Genomic DNA, 22703 nt, shown 5'->3' on the forward strand with positions numbered 1-22703 from the left:
ATCCAACACCTTCTATCCACTGCTGCACACCTTTTTCATTGCAACGGCAGGCAATATTACTGCATGCGTTGTAACGGTTGCGTTGTAAAGGCTGCTTACCTTAATATACAGCAGACATACAAAGTTAGGACGGTGTTTAGGTATAGTATCTTGTACTGGAAGGATACCCTTCCAGTATAAAACATACTTCAGTGGTGTGGAATATAATAAAATGTCTGCTTGTCCATGGAACATGTTGCTTCATAAAACTACTTGTCCTGTAACAAAATACACTTGTCCCTTTGGTGCCATGTAGTGCAACAACACATTATGGCAGTAATCTCATTATATAAGAGCTTAGATAATAGCCTCTCTGATTATGCCCCAGCTCACACCATAGTATGGTTCGAATGCTAGCAATGCCTTTATTTTGCCACCTTTCCACAGATCTACATACTGGGGCTGGAGGCAACAGTGAGAAATAGGTCCCCATGGTTGGAATGCCCTTTTGAGTCTGTGCAAACCTACTAACTTTCATAATTTATGGGTTTTCATCCGCTTGCGTCTAATATTTCCCATATAGAGAAAGGTTGGAACTTTACTCCTGACAAGGGCAGAAGTAAAACTTCTTCCAGTGTTGGGTAAAAAAGTTGTTGGTGGGAAAGTGAACTTGTTACTGAACAACAGATTTTCGCATGAGGAAATCTACAAATGCTTATTTGCTAATTTTAAAATGAAGTTCACAAATATTTTCTAGGAGTACAATTTTCTTACCTACTTCTGTAAATCATTGTGAATTAATGAAAGCTGTACATCTGAACTACTGCAAGGACATATACCATATATGCACTTTTGTGACTTTCTTTAAGAATCGGGCCCCTATTTAGGTATGGCATTTATTTTATTAAAATTCTATCTCTCTATCTACTGGCTGGTTTTACTGTGAGTGACAGCATTCTGGTCTTTCACCAGGAGCATATTGGTACGCAAGGTAGTTTTGTTCAGCGCCAGGAACTACTGTGGCGATGTGTGGTTTTGAGACCAGAAATATTTTTGCTTTTGCCAGTGTTTGTTATAATGATGAGGGAACCCTTTGAACTAGAGAACGCTGCCTACCTGGTGGGGACTTGTGCTTGGAGACCTGTTGCAGACGCTGCTGCCGCCGTACCTGGGTGCCTCCTGCTGCCTGTCTCCCTGCCGCCATTTCCACCTCTAGCGGCCGGAGACTACAGCCCCCAGAGTGCTTAGCGCCATACACGCGACCGGAGGCGCATAAAGGAGCGTCACTCCTCCTGCAGAGCGGGAACCCTTTGAACTAGAGAACGCTGCCTACCTGGTGGGGACTTGTGCTTGGAGACCTGTTACAGACGCTGCTGCCGCCGTACCTGGGTGCCTCCTGTTGCCTGTCTCCCTGCCGCCATTTCCACCTCTAGCGTCCGGAGACTACAGCCCCCAGAGTGCTTAGCGCCATACACGCGACCGGAGGCGCATAAAGGAGCGTCACTCCTCCTGCAGAGCGGGAACCCTTTGAACTAGAGAACACTGCCTACCTGGTGGGGACTTGTGCTTGGAGACCTGTTGCAGACGCTGCTGCCGCCGTACCTGGGTGCCTCCTGCTGCCTGTCTCCCTGCCGCCATTTCCACCTCTAGCGGCCGGAGACTACAGCCCCCAGAGTGCTTAGCGCCATGCACACGACCGGAGGCGCATAAAGGAGCGTCACTCCTCCTGCAGAGCGGGAACCCTTTGAACTAGAGAACGCTGCCTACCTGGTGGGGACTTGTGCTTGGAGACCTGTTACAGATGCTGCTGCCGCCGTACCTGGGTGCCTCCTGCTGCCTGTCTCCCTGCCGCCATTTCCACCTCTAGCGGCCGGAGACTACAGCCCCCAGAGTGCTTAGCGCCATACACGCGACCGGAGGCGCATAAAGGAGCATCACTCCTCCTGCAGAGCGGGAACCCTTTGAACTAGAGAACGCTGCCTACCTGGTGGGGACTTGTGCTTGGAGACCTGTTACAGACGCTGCTGCCGCCGTACCTGGGTGCCTCCTGCTGCCTGTCTCCCTGCCGCCATTTCCACCTCTAGCGGCCGGAGACTACAGCCCCCAGAGTGCTTAGCGCCATACACGCGACCGGAGGCGCATAAAGGAGCGTCACTCCTCCTGCAGAGCGGGAACCCGTTGAACTAGAGAACGCTGCCTACCTGGTGTGGACTTGTGCTTGGAGACCTGTTACAGACGCTGCTGCCGCCGTACCTGGGTGCCTCCTGCTGCCTGTCTCCCTGCCGCCATTTCCACCTCTAACGGCCGGAGACTACAGCCCCCAGAGTGCTTAGCGCCATACACGCGACCGGAGGCGCATAAAGGAGCGTCACTCCTCCCGCGTCGCGGGACGCGCGCGGGCGGCGCCAGGCTAAGCCCGGGACAAGGGCGGGATCCTCTGTGGCCGTCCGAGGCCGATCGAGGCTGGGCTGGGCCACATCCCTTGGCAATTGACTCTGGGCTAAGTACGGAATCTTTGATATTGACATTTATTTTGACTATATTTATAGTTGACATATGTATATGCTAGCCACCCGTTCTGTATAGCTTGCTTTATTGTCACCCATTGATTGATTAGAGATTAGCTGTCTCTTGTGAGAACATTTAGTTGAGTACTAGACAGTGCAAGATCCCCTGGTGTATTATTACACCTCACTCCTAGTGTTCCCTAATTGTAAAAATGATGAAGCGGGGAAAGAAAGTTAAAACCAAAGCCCCAGCCACACGATCATACACTAAGTCAATGACTACAGACTCTCAACCACTACCTACTCTGACTGCAATAGATAGAATGTTGCAGCAGTCTATCGGTGTTGTGGCAAATGTTATTGAGAATACAGAGAGGCGGCTCTCCATTACACCATCATTAGGTATACCCACACAGGAAAGAGACACTTCAATCATTATGACGGAAGCGCTGGAGGTTAGCTCTTATATGACCTCATCGTACATAGATTTGCCCTGTAGTCAGCTACCTACAGAAAACTCAAAAGATCCCCACGGCAGACCCATTATTCAGACCCCTCCTCCTGTTGCAGAGAAAAGGTTAGATGTATGCAAGCCTTGTCCTAGGAATAAGGCAAAAAATATTCCAAGTAAATCGAGCAAAAATAAGCATACAAACCATGATAATGATGAGGGCCTGGCCGCTCCCACAACAATAACGTTTTACAAAAACCCATGTCAAAACAAGGCATGCATTGACATAACCAAAAGGCTGCCCACCAAAGTCATACCTGCTTGTTTTTGTCATGTTTCCTATAATTTTGTTGCAACTGGTTACACTGATTTTCCAATATGAATATATTTTGGAAATACTAGCATGCATCAACACATTTTGCTAAATGATGCTTCAAGGAAATGGTACCTGAAACTAGCAAAACATTTTTTTCTAGTTGCATTTTTTATGAACATTTTATATTGAACGGAAAGCATCATCAATCTTGCTTTCAAGCTTTTGCATATATTTACATCTAATCAGAGAGCATCTTGGAAGCATTATAGATAGCCTTATATTGTTAAACTTAGCAAATGTGTGTATCCATTTTTATACTGGAACTGCTGTCAGCAGTGCAGTCTCAACTTACAACATTTCATTAGAGCGCTCACCCTAATAATAAAGGCATTTTTGTATTAATGAACCATAAATACAAGTTTGAATAGCAGTGACATATGAACACAAATATTACCTTAACTGCAGCCAATGCCCTTCCCAGTTCCATAATGTGGCAGTGTATTCGGGCGTAACCAAAGGGTTTGTGTTGCAGGGTGTTGGGCCTACTTGTCTCAAGGACAAAATAAACATAAAAACCTCTTGTCCTGGACCCCAAACAATATGTCCTCGGCATTGGGATATAGGAATTCCACATCCCTGGTACTTGACATAAATATTTATCTTCTAGCGTTGAAGCTTATGACCAAAAGTTGAATGTTATCAGGACCACTTTCTTATATTGATTTTTAAAAATAAATCAGGAAACCATTTCTGTCATAGATACCAAGTTCCTCGATGTCACATTAAGGTGCCGATTACGATCCTGTAAAAACCGGGTACGAACCGTCGGACGGAGCATATTCTCCGTCCGACGCGTACCCGGTCGTAACAATATACAAACATGGAAGTACGATTCGCACGGAAATACTATTTCCGTACGAATCGTACAAAACCCCGACCGACGAAAATAAACATACAAATGTGATCCGGGAAAGCGCCTACGTGACGTCGGGACCCACGCAGCCTGCCATTCACGAACCAGGAAGTACGATTCGCACCGACGTCATCCCGCACGGAGAATATTTTCCGGCAGCCAAAAACTGCCGGGAAATCAGGACGACGCGAACAAGGAGTACCTGCACGCGACGGACAGACATGGACCCGAACCTACGTGTCATCCCGGCCCTCATAGCAGTCGACCTCCTCTACAGGTTACGACGCAGATGCCGCAGAAGGTCAGAACAACAAAGGGAGGGGGGAAAGGGGGGGGGCCAGGAGCAGGGGCCGGCCACAAAACCCCCACCCATGCCCTGGACATACCTGACCCCCAGGCCCTGGTCACTCTGAGGGGGTGGGGGCATGTCCAGCAAAGCCAGCGTCCGCCACAACGGAAGTGGTTGACGACGCGAACCGGCAACACAACAATACAGGTACGTCCCGTACCCACGCCTTAAGAGTGTGGGTACGAGTCATACCACGCCCACACCTACGTCATCCCAACAATGGCGGGACGGCTGTACCCACGTGGCAAAGGCCTGGGTACGGCCCGCACAAGCATTCCACAGCGTGGGTACGGATATGTATGGACCGTACCCCCACCCCCGTATGCGTGGAGCGTACCCCCACCCCAACCGTGAATGTACGACCCGTACCCTCACCCGCGTATGATTGGAGAGTACACCCACCCCAACCATGTATGTACGACCCGTACCCTCACCCGCGTATGTATGGAGCGTACCCCCCATGCCAACAGTGTACGTACGGACCGTACCCCCACCCCATATGTATGGAGCGTACCCCCACCCCGTATGCATGGAGCGTACCCCCACCCCAACCGTGTATGTACGACCCGTACCCTCACCCGTGTATGCATGGAGCGTACCCCCACCCCAACCGTGTATGTACGACCCGTACCCTCACCCGCGTACGTATGGAGCGTACCCCCATGCCAACAGTGTACGTACGGACCGTACCCCCACCCCGTATGCATGGAGCGTACCCCCACCCCAACCGTGTATGTACGACCCGTACCCTCACCCGCGTATGCATGGAGCATACCCCCACCCCAACCGTGTATGTACGACCCGTACCCTCACCCGCGTACGTATGGAGCCCACCCCCACCCCAACAGTGTATGTATGACCCGTACCCTCACCCGCATATGTATGGAGCGTACCCCCACCCCAACCGTGTATGTACGACCCGTACCCTCACCCGCGTATGTATGGAGCGTACCCCCACCCCAACCTTGTATGTACGACCCATACCCTCACCCGCGTATGCATGGAGCGTACCACCCATGCCAACAGTGTACGTACGGACCGTACCCCCACCCCGTATGCATGGAGCGTACCCCCACCCCAACCGTGTATGTACGACCCGTACCCTCACCCGCGTACGTATGGAGCGTACCACCCATGCCACATGCCAACAGTGTACGTACGGACCGTACCCCCACCCCGTATGCATGGAGCGTACCCCCACCCCAACCGTGTATGTACGACCCGTACCCTCACCCGCGTATGCATGGAGCGTACCACCCATGCCATCAGTGTACGTACGGACCGTACCCCCACCCCGTATGCATGGAGCGTACCCCCACCCCAACCGTGTATGTACGACCCGTACCCTCACCCGCGTATGCATGGAGCGTACCCCCACCCCAACCGTGTATGTATGACCCGTACCCTCACCCGCATACGTATGGAGCCCACCCCCACCCCAACAGTGTATGTATGACCCGTACCCTCACCCGCGTATGTATGGAGCGTACCCCCACCCCAACCGTGTTTGTATGACCCGTACCCTCACCCGCGTATGTATGGAGCGTACCCCCACCCCAACCTTGTATGTACGACCCGTACCCTCACCCGCGTATGCATGGAGCGTACCACCCATGCCAACAGTGTACGTACAGACCGTACCCCCACCCCGTATGCATGGAGCGTACCCCCACCCCAACCGTGTATGTACGACCCGTACCCTCACCCACGTACGTATGGAGCGTACCACCCATGCCAACAGTGTATGTACGGACCGTACCCCCACCCCGTATGCATGGAGCGTACCCCCTCCCCAACGGTGTATGTACGACCCGTACCCTCACCCGCGTATGCATGGAGCGTACCCCCACCCCAACCGTGTATGTACGACCCGTACCCTCACCCGCGTACGTATGGAGCGTACCACCCATGCCAACAGTGTACGTACGGACCGTACCCCCACCCCGTATGCATGGAGCGTACCCCCACCCCAACCTTGTATGTACGACCCGTACCCTCACCCGCGTATGCATGGAGCGTACCACCCATGCCAACAGTGTACGTACGGACCGTACCCCCACCCGCGTATGCATGGTGCGAACCCACACCCATGTATGTTCTAAGCGTACATATCCTGAAATAGGAGGGTTGGGTGCAGAGTCCTCCCAGCAGTGCCCAGTCATAAGAGGGGTGTGTTCAGAGTCCTCCCAGCAGTGCCCAGACACAGGAGGGGTGTGTGCAGAGTCCTCCCAGCAGTGCCCAGACACAGGAGGGGTGGGTGCCTAACACTCCCAGCAGTGCCCAGACACAGGAGGGGTGTGTGCAGAGTCCTCCCAGCAGTGCCCAGACACAGGAGGGGTGTGTGCAGAGTCCTCCCAGCAGTGCCCAGACACAGGAGGGGTGGGTGCCTAACACTCCCAGCAGTGCCCAGACACAGGAGGGGTGTGTGCAGAGTCCTCCCAGCAGTGCCCAGACACAGGAGGGGTGTGTGCAGAGTCCTCCCAGCAGTGCCCAGACACAGGAGGGGTGGGTGCAGAGTCCTCCCAGCAGTGCCCAGATACAGGAGGGGTGGGTGCCTAACACTCCCAGCAGTGCCCAGACACAGGAGGGGTGTGTGCAGAGTCCTCCCACCAGTGCCCAGACACAGGAGGGGTGGGTGCCTAACACTCCCAGCAGTTCCCAGACACAGGAGGGGTGGGTGCAGAGTCCTCCCAGCAGTGCCCAGACACAGGAGGGGTGGGTGCCTAACACTCCCAGCAGTGCCCAGACACAGGAGGGGTGGGTGCAGAGTCCTCCCAGCAGTGCCCAGACACAGGAGGGGTGGGTGCCTAACACTCACAGCAGTGCCCAGACACAGGAGGGGTGTGTGCAGAGTCCTCCCAGCAGTGCCCAGACACAGGAGGGGTGTGTGCAGAGTCCTCCCAGCAGTGCCCAGACACAGGAGGGGTGGGTGCAGAGTCCTCCCAGCAGTGCCCAGACACAGGAGGGGTGTGTGCAGAGTCCTCCCAGCAGTGCCCAGACACAGGAGGGGTGTGTGCAGAGTCCTCCCAGCAGTGCCCAGACACAGGAGGGGTGGGTGCCTAACACTCCCAGCAGTGCCCAGACACAGAAGGGGTGGGTGCCTAACACTCCCAGCAGTGCCCCTGCAAAGGAAAGGGTGGAGTACCCCCAGATCCAATGCCCACAAATGTCAGTCAGGTGCACAAAGATCCTGCAGTACATGTACCACATGTGTGTGAGGATGGGAGTATACACATGCATAGCGCCGAAAAGAAAACATGTCCACATGAAGTCATGACAACAGTCTACATACACAAGTACAGTGACCACCAAGGACGCCACAAATGATGCAGGTGGAGACATCGCTCAGCATGCATGGCCCAAGTCTAACGAGTCCGTCACACACCCAGCCAATGTAGACACAGCTCAGCACCACATATTGGAAAGACCCTGCAGGGAAGATGTCAGGTTACACAGAGGAAGGAACACACCTTGGGACGATGTCACCATGCAGTAACTGCTTACATGAACAAAGTTATGTAGCCAATAGCTTGTGATGGCACACAGATACCAGGATCCACCCTATGACCAGCACAAGACTACAATTCCCACACACCCAACACATTATCACCACCCAAAATCATGGAGCAGGTCCACCAACAGCAATACCAGACAGACAGTAGTGTACTAAGGAAAAAGAAATTGCTTTATTCAGCATCCAAAAAACTGTTTGTCCCTTGAAAGTTCAAAATGTACAATGCCCATAGGGCAATCCAAAGTTCAAATCCAGGTGGGGACACAGTGGGACGCGTGTCCCCTAGCTTGCCTGCACAGTCAGACTCCTTCGTCTTCCAGAGGGGGGGGGCCTCATGTGGGGGGGAAGGACCAGGCACCGCAGGGACATGAGGGCGAAGGGTAGGCTTCGTGGGTGCAGGGATGGAGGACTCCACCACAGGGGGTGGGGCAGGGCCAAAGACAGAGGCCAGGATGGCGCTGCACACCTTAGCAAGGTCCTCCAGCGACTCCCCTGCACCCGAAGGAACCACAGGCCCCAAAGAGGGGGGGGGGTCAGAGGGATGGGTCGCAGCGCCACTGGGGGAGGGTGTGGACAGGGGGGGGACTCAACCACCCTGACCGGGGACTCCCTTGACCGCTTGCGGGGTGGTGTCACTGTGGGGCTCAGGGACAGAGCGGCCATGAAGGAGTCTTTGCTGGATATGTGGCCAGGAGAGCTGAGGGGAGGGGATTTGGAGGGAGTGGATTTGGTGGAATGCGGACTCCCACTCTGGCTGCGTGACTTACGTTTGCCCCCCCGACCCAGTGGGTGTGCCTACTTCACCCTGTGTGTGCGTGCCAGGAGGTGTGATTTTGACCTTCCCTGCTGGTGTGGTGCCTGTGTCTGTTGTGGTGGGTGCATGCTGACTTCTGGGTGTACGTGGGACAGGCATGGGAGTGGGAAGTGTGGATGGGTCAGGGGTAGGGGGTTGGACGAAGCGCTGCAGGAGACCCAATGCTGCAGTCAGTGTCGAGTCAATGCACCTCAGCAAGTTGCGTTGGTCAGCCTGCGATGAGAAAATGCCCTCCAAGTATGCCTCCATGTTGTTCAGCACTTGGCTGTGGCCATGGAGGACATTAAGCATGGCAGCCTGACCAACCTGCAACTGCCGCTGGATGTCCACAGACTCGGCATTGGCGGCAGCAGTGGAGACAGGGGCAGGGGGTGCGGTGCCTGGCAGGAAGGAGACATGTGGTGACCGGGCACGCTGGGAAGGGACACGAGCAAGTGGGAGGCAGCTGATGGCAATGGAGGGGGCGGGGAGAGATGTTGTGCCGCTGTCAGCTGCTGGTGCAGCCTCCGCCCACTCGGAGAGCTCATCCTCGGACCCGTCAGCTTCATATTCAGTGGTGGCACTGGACAGGTCCTCGGCCTCACTCTCCTCCGCCTCAGTTCCACTCGATGTGCCAGCCACGATGTCACCGCTGGCACTGGTGCTCGGTCCCTCCGCTCCGTCTGTGCTGATGTCTCCCTCCGTGTCCCCCGACGATGCTGTGGGCAAGGTGAAGAGACAGCAATTAATCATACACCTGTATACATATGTCACATGAGTCCAATCTACATAGGTTACAGTGCATAGCCTGAAAAGAAAGATGAGTAACATCTACAAAACAAGGTACATATGTAGGGCATGCAACACACAGTTGGTTGACCCACCATGCCACTGAAAAACTATGGGGAGCATGACACAATAGCAAATTACATGAAATGGATTTTGACAGAGGAGCCAGGCTCTGGAGACAATCCAGCACTGCATCTGCACCACACAGCGTTGCCGAAAATAGGGTTGAGAAGGGACCATATCCATGAACTTGAGGCACATGCTGCATAGGTAATACTGAAAACATGCCCACCATGACTGGCTCACTGCACATTGAGTGTATGTCCAGACAAACATCACACACTGGCCAGACCTAGCAAGGAGATATCAGGTTTTGACATGTAGGCTTTGCCTGCACCAACCACCCCCTACATGAGACAATTTGTTGAGACACAGGAAGCACTTACATCTCTTAGTCTGGGTGAAATACACATGGGCTGGATAAATGCAAGATTGGACACAAAATACCCAAGGTGCGCCTGTCCAAATAATCATGTACAAATGGTCATCATCAGATGATTGTAACAAGACACACAGGCACTGGCCACCGTGAGTATGAACAATGAAAATCAGGTCAGGCTGTACAGTGGACACTTGTACTACATTTTACGTCAATATACATGGTGCCAGGGGACAATGGCACAGAGCACAACCTATGCTGTAGACACTAAGAGTGTCCACATTTTGTGATGACACACATGACACCTAGGAAAATATGCCCCAGGGGACAGTAGTGGCCACACAACTCCATGGTCCTGAATGGGAATGACTGCAACACACGCCACCATCCCTGCACCATGCGTATCGCACACTCATGCACATCATGTCACAGGCCACAACATAGGACATGCGTGCTGTAAGGCATGACACTTGAGAGACTAACTCCCATGTCTGGACTCAGCATCAGTGCCAACTGACATGGAACCCACAAGTACTGAACTGGACAGGGCACAGGCAAGGTCCCAAAACCTGTTACACACCATCCCCACACATGATGCTACAGGCATTGTTCACGTGGATAAACTGCCAGCCTAGATAACCTTGTGAAGGAGTGACTACACACAGACCAGGGAACACATTGCAAGGAGGGGAAGGGAGGCAAGAGAGCACCGCTATACTGTGGGTAACCGGATCTGCACAGCACCTTTAAACCCTGGCAGTGTATCCATGCAACTGTGCACTTACAAATGCTGGTGACACACAACAAACACACATGTACCTACCCCCTTCCTGCTGCTGCTTCTCCTGTAAGCGCCTGTCCAAGTCTGGAAAGACCACCGCCAGCACACGCTTGTGGATGTGGGTCAGATGGCGGCGCCCGCGGTTCTTATGGGTCTCAGGTGAGTCCCCCAGCAGGACCCGTGCGATCCTCCGCGTCCAGCACCGGATATCCTGCCAGCGTTTTCTCACCTGGGCCAGGCGCCGCTTGCGACCCTCCGTCCTCCTCACGGCACTGACGGCGTTCATCCAGATCTGCTTCTTGGCAGAGGCGCCTACCTGTGAGGATGAACAAGTGACACTACATCAATACACCTGGCATATGTCACAGAGACACATATTAGAACAAATTTGCTGTTTACAACAAGGCATAGTATGCATCCAACGCATTGCACCTTTGTCATAGGGACATGATCCTCTGGGGAAGGGCAAAAGCAGTATGTGCCATTGAAAGTACACAGGTGGAATGAGGGCAACGACACAATCAATGATCCAGGCTCACACTGTGCATCACAAGCTACACCAGGATTATGTGCAGCACCTCTAAGCAGTAACATGCCACAGGCCACTGACGCTACCTCAGCAGAGTACACAGACACACACAGGCACAGGACATTCACCTGCCATTGCCAAATGCAGCGACAAACCTCACTCTGCACATGTGCCACTAGACGGGGGGGCTCACAGGTGTGGGGCTGGCTCTGCACATCAGACACACAGCACTGCTCCCTGCTCACATCAGATGGGCAGGGTATATCCATCCCTCATGCAGCCCGGGTGCTACACTCCACATATGCACCCACCCACATGACAGGGGACTTACACACACACCCATGTCCAGGGTACGAACACATCATGTGGACACTCTCAGCACAGGTACACAGAACTAACACACATCTGTGGGTACAGTCACCTGTCACACTGGGCTGACCACATAATCAAATGAGGACTGTAGAGGCTACATTCCCAGGAGGATAAGACAGGCAGAATGTGGCATGCACCATGCAGTAATTGTCACAGTAAACACAATGCAAGTGAGGACGGCAGACATGCACCACAGCATGCTCTGGCTGGGAGACATCAGGCATTCCCCCCCCTGGGACCACCCCTACAGTACATTGCATGTGTGTCACACCTGGACACAATGCCAGAAGTCACAGTCACAAAAAAGGGACACAGTCTGTGCTAGTAGACTCTGCACTCACCTTATACCCTGGTCGCCCATACAGCAGGGGGTACTGTGGGAGGATCACATCCAGCAATGCCAGGTTCTCCTCCAGGGTGAAAGGCTGTGCCCTCTCCACAGACCTTGACATGGTTCCAGGGAATCAGGAGCAGCAGCTGGGTCGTAGAATCCAAAGATGTGCAGGCAAGTGCTCCCTCATGGGACCTGGCTGCCTTATATCTGCCTTGCTCGCCTGTTTCATGCACAGGAGTACAGAGTGATTGGTCACTCACATTTGCATCCTATGCTTCCTCCAATCCCTTCAAACCTAGCACAGTCAGTGGGTTTTTATTGTTTTTTTTCTTGAGCATGAAGTCAACTCCAGAACCACGTTGCAACAAAGTAGATTCATTCAAACTGACTTCTGCTGTGCACCTGCAGAAAAAAATTCATACTTTAAACTTGGTCTCCATTACAACCAGCATGCATGTAGGCCTTTATACTTGTCCCTCATGTGTCCCCTATGTAATTTGGAGTTTCACACACAGGTACGGTGCGTTCCGGGGCCCTAGGGCACCCCAAATGCATAGCAACGGCCCGTACAGGCGTGTGTACGGTCCGTATCACTATGGGTACGCATACGCGGGCACACCCATAGTGATAGTGAGCGTACAGGCGTGTGTACGGTCCGTATCACTATTGGTGTGCTCGCGTATGCATACCCATAGTGATAGTGAGCGTACAGGCGTGTGTACGGTCCGTATCACTATGGGTGTGCGCGCATATGCGTACCCATAGTGATAGTGAGCGTACAGGCGTGTGTATGGTCCGTATCACTATGGGTGTGCTCGCGTATGCATACCCATAGTGATACGGACCGTACACGCGTGCGTACGCTCACTATCACTATGGGTACGCATACGCGAGCACACCCATAGTGATACGGACCGTACACACGCCTGTACGCTTACTATCACTATGGGTACGCATACGCGAGCACACCCATAGTGATACGGACCGTACACACGCTCACTATCACTATGGGTGTGCTCGCGTATGCGTACCCATAGTGATACGGACCGTACACGCGTGCGTACGCTCACTATCACTATGGGTAGCATACGGCAACACTCCCATAGTGATACGGACCGTGCACACGCCTGTACGCTCACTATCACTATGGGTACGCATACGCGAGCACACCCATAGTGATACGGACCGTACACATGCCTGTACGCTCACTAAAACTAAGGGTACGCATACGCGAGCACACCCATAGTGATACGGACCGTACACACGCCTGTACGCTCACTATCACTATGGGTGTGCTCGCGTATGCGTACCCATAGTGATACGGACCGTACACGCGTGCGTACGCTCACTATCACTATGGGTACGCATACGGCAGCACTCCCATAGTGATACGGACCGTACACATGCCTGTACGCTCACTATCACTAAGGGTACGCATACGCGAGCACACCCATAGTGATACGGACCGTACACACGCCTGTACGCTCACTATCACTATGGGTACGCATACGCGAGCACACCCATAGTGATACGGACCGTACACACGCTCACTATCACTATGGGTGTGCTCGCGTATGCGTACCCATAGTGATACGGACCGTACACGCGTGCGTACGCTCACTATCACTATGGGTAGCATACGGCAACACTCCCATAGTGATACGGACCGTGCACACGCCTGTACGCTCACTATCACTATGGGTACGCATACGCGAGCACACCCATAGTGATACGGACCGTACACATGCCTGTACGCTCACTATCACTAAGGGTACGCATACGCGAGCACACCCATAGTGATACGGACCGTACACACGCCTGTACGCTCACTATCACTATGGGTGTGCTCGCGTATGCGTACCCATAGTGATACGGACCGTACACGCGTGCGTACGCTCACTATCACTATGGGTACGCATACGGCAGCACTCCCATAGTGTTAGGGAACGTACACAGGCCCTCTGAGCGAATGTACGGTGCCTTTCACACATCACAGTGGTGACAGGCAGCACACAGGAAGGAATAGAGCTGACATACTTGTCCATGGATGGACATCAAGGCATTGTCTGGGCAGTACTACATGTGTGGGGCACAGGTGTGAAAGGCTGTGATGTGGCACATTACTCCTGAGTCGAGAAGGCAATAGTTGTATGATGAGATGTGTACAGATGTTATGTGTGACGGTGCAATATGTGCCAGGCATGCCCTTGACTCCTTTGACATGTGTGCATGTCGTACTGCACACTTGGGATGAGCGTCACTGGCATGGCACAGTCAACAACACACGCAAGTGTCCCCTGATGCCCGCTACAGGGTTTACCACACCAGACATGTGACCACCCACGGTGCACGATGTGTCTATGTCATGTATGTGTGGTGTGTTCCCATTAGCTTGATGTTGGTGTTCCCTCAAAAGCATCAGCTGTTGCAGCAACCAACATGTGTCTGTGTGTAGATGGACATGGCACACTGTTACGCACACCAGGCCACATGTGGAATTCAGATGTGAGGTGCGTATGTATGCATGGGACACAGAGTAGCGTAACAAGGACATGTCTGCATCCTCTCAATGTATGTGTGGTGAGTCATTACATGTACACCTTATTGGCAAGGTGTGTGGGCTGTCCTAGTGTAATGTCTTGTGACCTGTGGCTCTAGTGTTCCGCTACCTGTCTCTGAAATCGACATCCTACTTCTGCTGATGTGTTGATGTATGTCACTCCTGTGTTGCGTCTGGCTGTTCACTTACACTGGGACACAGCTAATCCCATGCCATGGCATGTGGAGGTTCACAATCTCCGTGTGCAGCTGGGTCTTGGTAGGAGTGTCACCTGGCAGCCATACGTGTCCAGGGCATGTGGCACATACCTGACTCCGTATGTAGCATATGTGTATTGACAGATTAACATGTGCTCAGTACAAATAAATTGTTGTTGTAGTGCACTCACTCTTCCTTGTCACTTCCAAATTACTGCAGAGCGCCACCTCTTCCCCGACCAATTCCGGACTTGGATGACATGCGGGAGAATGACTGTATACGCTGCTACCGCTTCCCCCAACCGTTGATTGAGGAGTTGACGACAAGGCTGGCACCACACCTGCAACCGCTGCACAGGTATCCTACGGCACTGACACCCAAGCTGAAGGTAATGGCAGCCCTACATTTTCTTGCCACGGGTACCTTTCAATATACCATAGCTTATGTTGGTGGCATGTCCCAGAGCATGTTCAGCCGTGTGCTGCATGATTTCTTAGAGGCCATGTTGCTTCACCTGGATGAGTTCATCCATTTCCCAACTCCTGAACTGTTGACTGGGGTCAAGCGTGGATTCTATGCCCTGGGAGGGATGCCCCATGTCATTGGGTCCATAGATGGGACACATGTGGCTTTGGTACCACCACAGGCACAGGAGGTAGCGTACAGGAATCGCAAACACTACCACTCCATCAATGCCCTTGTGGTGTGTCTGTCCAACATGGTGATTTCACATGTCTGTGCTCGTTTTCCAGGATCAGCACACGATGCCTACATCATGAGGCGTAGCAGGGTGCCTGAAATGATGACGCAGCTGCGCAACGAACGAGCATGTGTTGTTGGTGGGTACACTCTGTCTGTAGTGTATTTTGCGTAGACTGCCAGCACGACCGCTTCTCCTGTCCTACTTATGTCCATGTGGTTTCCATGTAGGGGACGCTGGCTATCCCAACATGCCATGGCTGATCACACCTCTCCGCAACCCCAGCACGCCGGCCCAGCTCCGCTACAACACCGCCCATGGCCGGACAAGGCGAGTGATAGAGAGGACATTTGGCCTCCTGAAGAGCCGATTCAGATGCCTCCATAAGACCGGCGGCGCCCTCCCGTATGCCCCGGCGAAGGTCTGCAAAATCTTCATTCTCTGCTGCATGCTGCACAACATGGCAGTTGAGAAAGCTGTGCCACTCATCCTGGATCAAGATGATCAGGACCATCCACCCGTGGAGGACGAAGGGCTTGGCAATGGGGCTAGTGATGTGGAGGATGTGGTTCCACAAGAGGACTTTCGGAGTCGGCTCATACGCGACTTCTTTGCTTAGTGGTGAGTACCAGTGTCTGAGTGTGCATGCATTGGTCCCCGTGTGGCATGTGTTGCAATGTGTGTGTCCATCTGCATGTATGCCACGTGAGTCAGAGGTGTGTGTGGATGTGTCACTGGAGTGATGGTGCCAGTGATGAGTGTATTTCCCCAGTCATAATTGTGACCTAGCATGTTGTCATCCTTACATGTGTCGAGTACATGCACATGCAAGTGGCTGTGCTTTTTGTGGCTGACTTCTTGTGTGTCTCTCATCCCCAGGTACTTGCGCATGCCGTCTGCTGGTTGCATTGTTGTGGCACTGCTATTCCTCATGGACACGTCATCGTGTGCTGACTCAGCGTTAAACGCACGGACAAGTTTGGAAGTCTCCTTAGGGTAAGGGATGCATCAGGGGTGTATTGGGTGTGGCAGTTGTTTACGATGTGTGCACACTGCCCCTGTCGATGTTTGGTTCCTCTGCAGACATGTCGCATCACCATGGGACACATGACATGTAGCTGGGTACACCTGAATAGATGGTCAGACTTGTTGACAGTCATCTGTGATGGGATAGTAGATTGTGATGATGGCATCAATGTGTGTAACACTGCCCTCGGACACATACGGTTTGCATTGGCTTGACATGGTGTGGGACTTCCACATCAGAGGATCAATGGTGTATGGCAGCCTCTCCGTGAGCTGCAGGGGGTGTTTAGCTGTTAGCCGACACTTGTGTGCCAGTTCCATGGCTATCACGCATTTGTGCTGCAGAAGGGGGGTTCCAGTGTTGGACCCACATGTTACTCCACATGACCTGTGTATGTGTACTCCGAGTTGCCTCTGCATTCCCGAATACATGAATAATAAAGGTGTCCCTATGCCTTCAAGCTGCCTATTCTCAGTCAATGCTGGTGTGTTGCCACAGTGCATACGGCATGTCTGGCATGGTTTTCCGTGATAGTGGCTATGTGTCTATGTGTCGAGTAGCAAGATGCTAGCTGTTTGTGTGGGATTAGACTGTGTATTGTGCATGATGTCCATGACTGTGTGGGTATTGTGACATGGTTCTGCCACCTGTCCACACATACCTGGGTGCCCCCCAGGACACTCCACATGATCCCTGACCTCTGCGCATGGCTGTCGCTGTACTCAATATGTCTGTCGGCACGGTTGTGCGGCCACCCCCTCAGCTGGTTGGGCCCATCACGGGTGTGTATGGTGCTCCATGTCTGTGTTGCCTAATACATTGTGACCCATGTGTGTCCTGTGCCAGACTCAGGCCCCAGGGTGTGGATGGTTGAAGTCATATGAGAACTCAGGCATGGTTAGACTTTACAAGACACATGTAAGGTAATAATGCGAAATGTAGGCATCATCTCTTTGTCGTGTAACTTTTTATTTTTGTTGGGGTACGTGGGGGGGGGTATGACATGAGGGGCTTTCCGGGTGTGTGGAATCCAAAGTTCACTAGGGGAGTTGGTGTCCTTGCCATTGGAAGTCCTCAGAGTCCATGCCACAGTCTTTGTCAACATTGGTCAGACAGTGACCAGCAAGTCCATGTGGCAGAGAATGTCTTTTGCTGATGTGCTGCTGTTGGTCCAGTGGGCCAGGTGCCAGGCCAGGTGTCCTGGGAGATGGTGATGTTGCGCCAACCCTCACGGTCTTTTCCGTGAACGACCCGCCCTCCTGCGGGAACCCTCAGAAGCAGGCCGTGACGATGTTTGGGATGCTCTGTCGGATGTCTCCTCCTCCTCCTGATCCCTCCCTGTGGGTGGTGATGTTCTACGCCTGGTGGCACAGGGAGGGTTGCCCATGTTGTCGGCCATCCGACGGAGTGTACGGTGAATTCCCGTGAACACCGTCATGAGCTCAGCCTGTCTGTCCTCCATCCGCCCTTGGTGTCGCAGTAGACAGGCATGTTGCTCCGCATGTTGCAGGGCCTGCTGGGTCTTGATCTCCTCGAGGATGGACACAACCTGGGCCATGCCCGTGGTGTCCTGCCGGTATGTTTCCAGGATGTTTCTGACATGGGAATATACCGGTTCCGCAGCCAACTGGTCAGGGTCGCGCCTCCGCCGTCCTCCACTCCCACCACCCCTGCCCACTTGCACCTGGCCTGCCCTTGTGGGCACATCGGGTCTCCGGGACCCCTGAGGGGTGGCATTGGCGTTGTCGCCTGCCTCCTCCCGGGTGCCCGGTACACCGTGCCCCTCCTGGTCAGCCTGGCTGCATTGTGGTGGTGGGGCAGGGATCCTGGGTGTCTCCTGGGATGTGGCAGGAGTGGGGGGGTGGTTGGCCCAGTTGTACCTGACGCAGGTGCTGCAGGTGGTTGGACACCAGAGGGGCCAGGTTGGTCGGGGTCGTCCACAGAGTGGTGAGAGTCGTCACTGCCGGTGGGTCCGTCATCCCGCCGAGCCGGGTCCTGTGAGTCTTCCCCCCCAGTGTTGGGGGGTGATCCACGACGTTGACCTGTGTGTGAGAGAGACAATGTTAATTTTGTTCCATGCAACATCCATGTTTTATTCGTTTCTAAGTTGGCACATTTCCTCTGGGAATTTGGATATGTCTTGCATTCCACTCACAGTGCACTTGTGCATGGGTATGTCCCTTGGCCACAGCTTTTGAGACTTTACCTATGTGTGGCACAGTCTTACTTGCTGCGTCAATTGTGACTGCAGTCAGCAGTGGAGTGAGCAGGTGTGGCAAGCCATGCATTTGCGCGTTCCGTGTTGCACTGTACGTGGGCACATGGAGTTGTTCCACACACTTATATAATGCAGGTAGCTGGCGTTGTGCTCGTGCACAGGTTGAGACATGGCACAGTTTTTTGCCATGGAGAAGAGAGGGGGATTCAGGCACTGGCCACCCTTGTCTACATGCACGCAGTCCACCTGCTGACGAGCAGACATTCCCACACCCCCCAAGGCTGAATTGGTCTCCCTGTGTGTCCCTTTCTCACTCCCTCTCTGTCCCCCTCTCCCTCCCTCCCTGTGTCAGCCTCCTCCCTCTGTCCGTCTCCCTGTGTCTCCCTCCCTCTCTCTCCCCCTCTCCCTCCCTCTGTGTGTCACCCTCTGTCACCTCAGCCCAGCTTCCTAGGCACACACTTTTTGCAGATCTTTGAACGGCCCTTGGCTTGTTGATGTGAGTTTGTTTCTGATCTCCAGGCACCCATTGGGTGTAGTGTCTGTGTCTGCGCTGCTGCTGTGGTGGTGTGTGCTGCCACTCTTTCACAGTGTTGGCTGTTCATTAGCTGCTGTCATGTGCAAAAACGTGCCTTCACCCCCATGTCTTAATGCAAGGCGTCCGCCATTTGCTGGCAAGTCTTTCCTGTGTGGGGACACACTGTTTGTCTGGCTGTGACCTAGGCCATATGAGCAGAGGGCATTGTTGTCTGCTTCTGAGTTGCACTATGTGATTTTTGGGGCACACACTCCCGCCATCCGGCTTACCGTGTCTTGTGTTGGTGTTTTCTGTGGCCTGTGACTTTGCATTGTCCAGCTGGGTGCATGGGGCATGGTGGCGCCAGTGGCATGTGCGTGTTCATGGAGTGTGGTTGAGTCATGCGATAGCTTGGGGTGGTTGCGTTCCTGATTGTGAGTTTGGTTGTGGATGACGTTCCCCCCATGTGAGGTGAGTTTTTTGTGTACTCACCCGGGTCTCGGAGTCCTTCTAATCCGTCCACTGCCACCACCGGCAGTATGGCCTTCACCCTCTCCTCCCAGGGATGGTATTGTACGGGTCTGCGGGGCGGGCCTCCTCCAGTGATGTTGGCCTGGTTGTGGTCGTCGGTCATTTTGGCTCGGACCCTCCTCCGCAGATCGTACCACCTGGCTTGGCATTCATGCCTGGTCCTTCTGGTGGACGCAACAGCATTCACAGAATCGACAATCCTCTGCCACATGGCTGTTTTTTCGGAAATGCTGGTCTGTCTGACCAATGTTCCAAAGAGGTGTGGCTCGACTCTGAGGATTTCGTCGACAAGGACCTCCAACTCTCGGCTACTGAACTTTGGATTCTTGTTAGTGGGCATGGTGAGGGGTGTGGGTGTGGATGGTTGTGGGGGGTGTGGGTGTGGATGGTTGTGGGTGTGTGGGTGTGGTTGTGCAGGTGTGTGTGTGAATGTGATGAGGGGGTGTTTGTGAAGGTGTGTGTGTGAAGGTGTGCAAGTGTAAGGTGTAGTAAAGGTTCAAGTATGGTGCTGTAGGTCGTCTGTGGGGTCTGGCAGCAGTGAGTCTGTTGCACAGGCTCATGGTTTGTGTCTGTGGGCCCTTTTTATTGGTCCATTGGTGGGTGTGGCTGTGTTTGAACTTTGGGTGGGTGTGTTATAAGGAGTGGTTGTGTTTTGGGCCTCTGTTTGGGATTTTGGCAGTTGCAGGTCAGTGAATGTGTTGTATTTGTGCTTGTTGGACATGTTTTGTGGCTTTGTGCTATTCGAATAGTGTATTCTTGTGTTGTTTTGCTTTGTCCTGGTTGTGTACGTGCATTTTTAGCGTGTGTACGGTGTGTACTTCGGGAATTTTGTTGTACAGTGCTGTCCTTGTGTGTGGCTTGGTACGACTCGTACATGCGCGATGTTGGGTGAAGGTGCTGGTGTTGGGGCCTGGGGTGCGCCCCGTACTTAGAATGTTGGGGTGGGGGTATGCTCCATACGTATGCGGGTGAGGGTACGGGTCGTACATACACGGTTGGGGTTGGGGTACAGTCCGTACATACACGGTTGGGGTGGGGTTACGCTCCATACATACGCGGGTGAGGGTACGGGTCGTACATACACGGTTGGGGTGGGGGTACGGTCCGTACATACACGGTTGGGGTGGGGGTACGCTCCATACATACGCGGGTGAGGGTACGGGTCGTACATACACGGTTGGGGTGAGGGTACGGGTCGTACATACACGGTTGGGGTGGGGGTACGGGTCGTACATACACTGTTGGGGTGGGGGTACGCTCCATACGTACGCGAGTGAGGGTACGGGTCGTACATACACGGTTGGGGTGGGGGTACGCTCCATGCATATGCGGGTGAGGGTACGGCTCATACATACACTGTTGGGGTGGGGGTACACTCCATGCATACGCGGGTGAGGGTACGGGTCGTACATACACGGTTGGGGTGGGGGTACGGGTCATACATACACTGTTGGGGTGGGGGTACGCTCCATACATACGCGGGTGAGGGTACGGGTCGTACATACACGGTTGGGGTGGGGGTATGCTCCATGCATACGCGGGTGAGGGTACGGGTCGCACATACACGGTTGGGGTGGGGGTACGGGTTGTACATACACGGTTGGGGTGGGGGTACGCTCCATGCATACGCGGGTGAGGGTACGGGTCGTACATACACGGTTGGGGTGGGGGTACGCTCCATGCATACGCGGGTGAGGGTACGGGTCGTACATACACGGTTGGGGTGGGGGTACGCTCCATGCATACGCGGGTGAGGGTACGGGTCGTACATACACGGTTGGGGTGGGGGTACGGGTCGTACATACACGGTTGGGGTGGGGGTACGGGTCGTACATACACTGTTGGGGTGGGGGTACGCTCCATACATACGCGGGTGAGGGTATGGGTCGTACATACACTGTTGGGGTGGGGGTACGCTCCATACATACGCAGGTGAGGGTACGGGTCGTACATACACGGTTGGGGTGGGGGTACGCTCCATGCATACGCGGGTGAGGGTACGGGTCGTACCTACACGGTTGGGGTGGGGGTACGGGTCGTACATACACTGTTGGGGTGGGGGTACACTCCATACGTACGCGTGTGAGGGTACGGGGGTGTACATACACGGGTGGGGGTACGTCTCGAACATACACGGGTGTACATACACGGGTGTACATACACGGGTGGGGATTCGACTCGTACATAGGAGGGCTGGGGGGAGTGTTGGGCGCGTATGCGGGCACATGTCTCCATGGTTGCTATGGGAGTTCGGTGCGGACAGTGTTTTTTCCATACGGTTATAACATCGGACGCACGGGATGGATCGTACTTGCGCGGTCGGACTTCACTTTTCACATTTGTACGGTAAATCGTCCGAGGATGTGTCGGACACATTTTCCGACCCGAGGACGTGTGGGGAATAATTCCCAATGCGATTCGTATGGACTTTTTCCCATGCGAATCGTACTTGGCAGTTTGTACGGCACTTGTACGATTCGTACGGTAAAAAGACCGGATACGAGTCGTACGGGGACATTTTTTCCAGGATCGTAATCGGCACCAAAGTCTTGTCTTTTTAGCCAGTGCTGTAGCATTTACAGGGCCCTTTCTTACTTTCCAAACATTTGGTCCTCAAATGGATCTTGCTCTGTACTGAGAGGGGTTGGATATTCGGGGAATTGACAGTTACCCCACTGAGGACCAGGAATAGGATAACTGTGTCTACAAACTCGAAATTAAACTCCTATAGATAAATCTCAGACAAATTCTGTAGATATAAAATACGATCACTGCAAACCCAAATTTCCTAAAGAAACGTAGGCGGGTAAGGATCATATAAACCAGGAGTTCCGTTGTAGCTATAAAGAATAATTGCATCAGAATTTGATGATCAGAAACTTAATTCTT

Source organism: Triturus cristatus, chromosome 8, assembly GCF_964204655.1.
Source record: "Triturus cristatus chromosome 8, aTriCri1.1, whole genome shotgun sequence".
In the NCBI taxonomy this organism is placed as follows: Eukaryota; Metazoa; Chordata; class Amphibia; order Caudata; family Salamandridae; genus Triturus; species Triturus cristatus.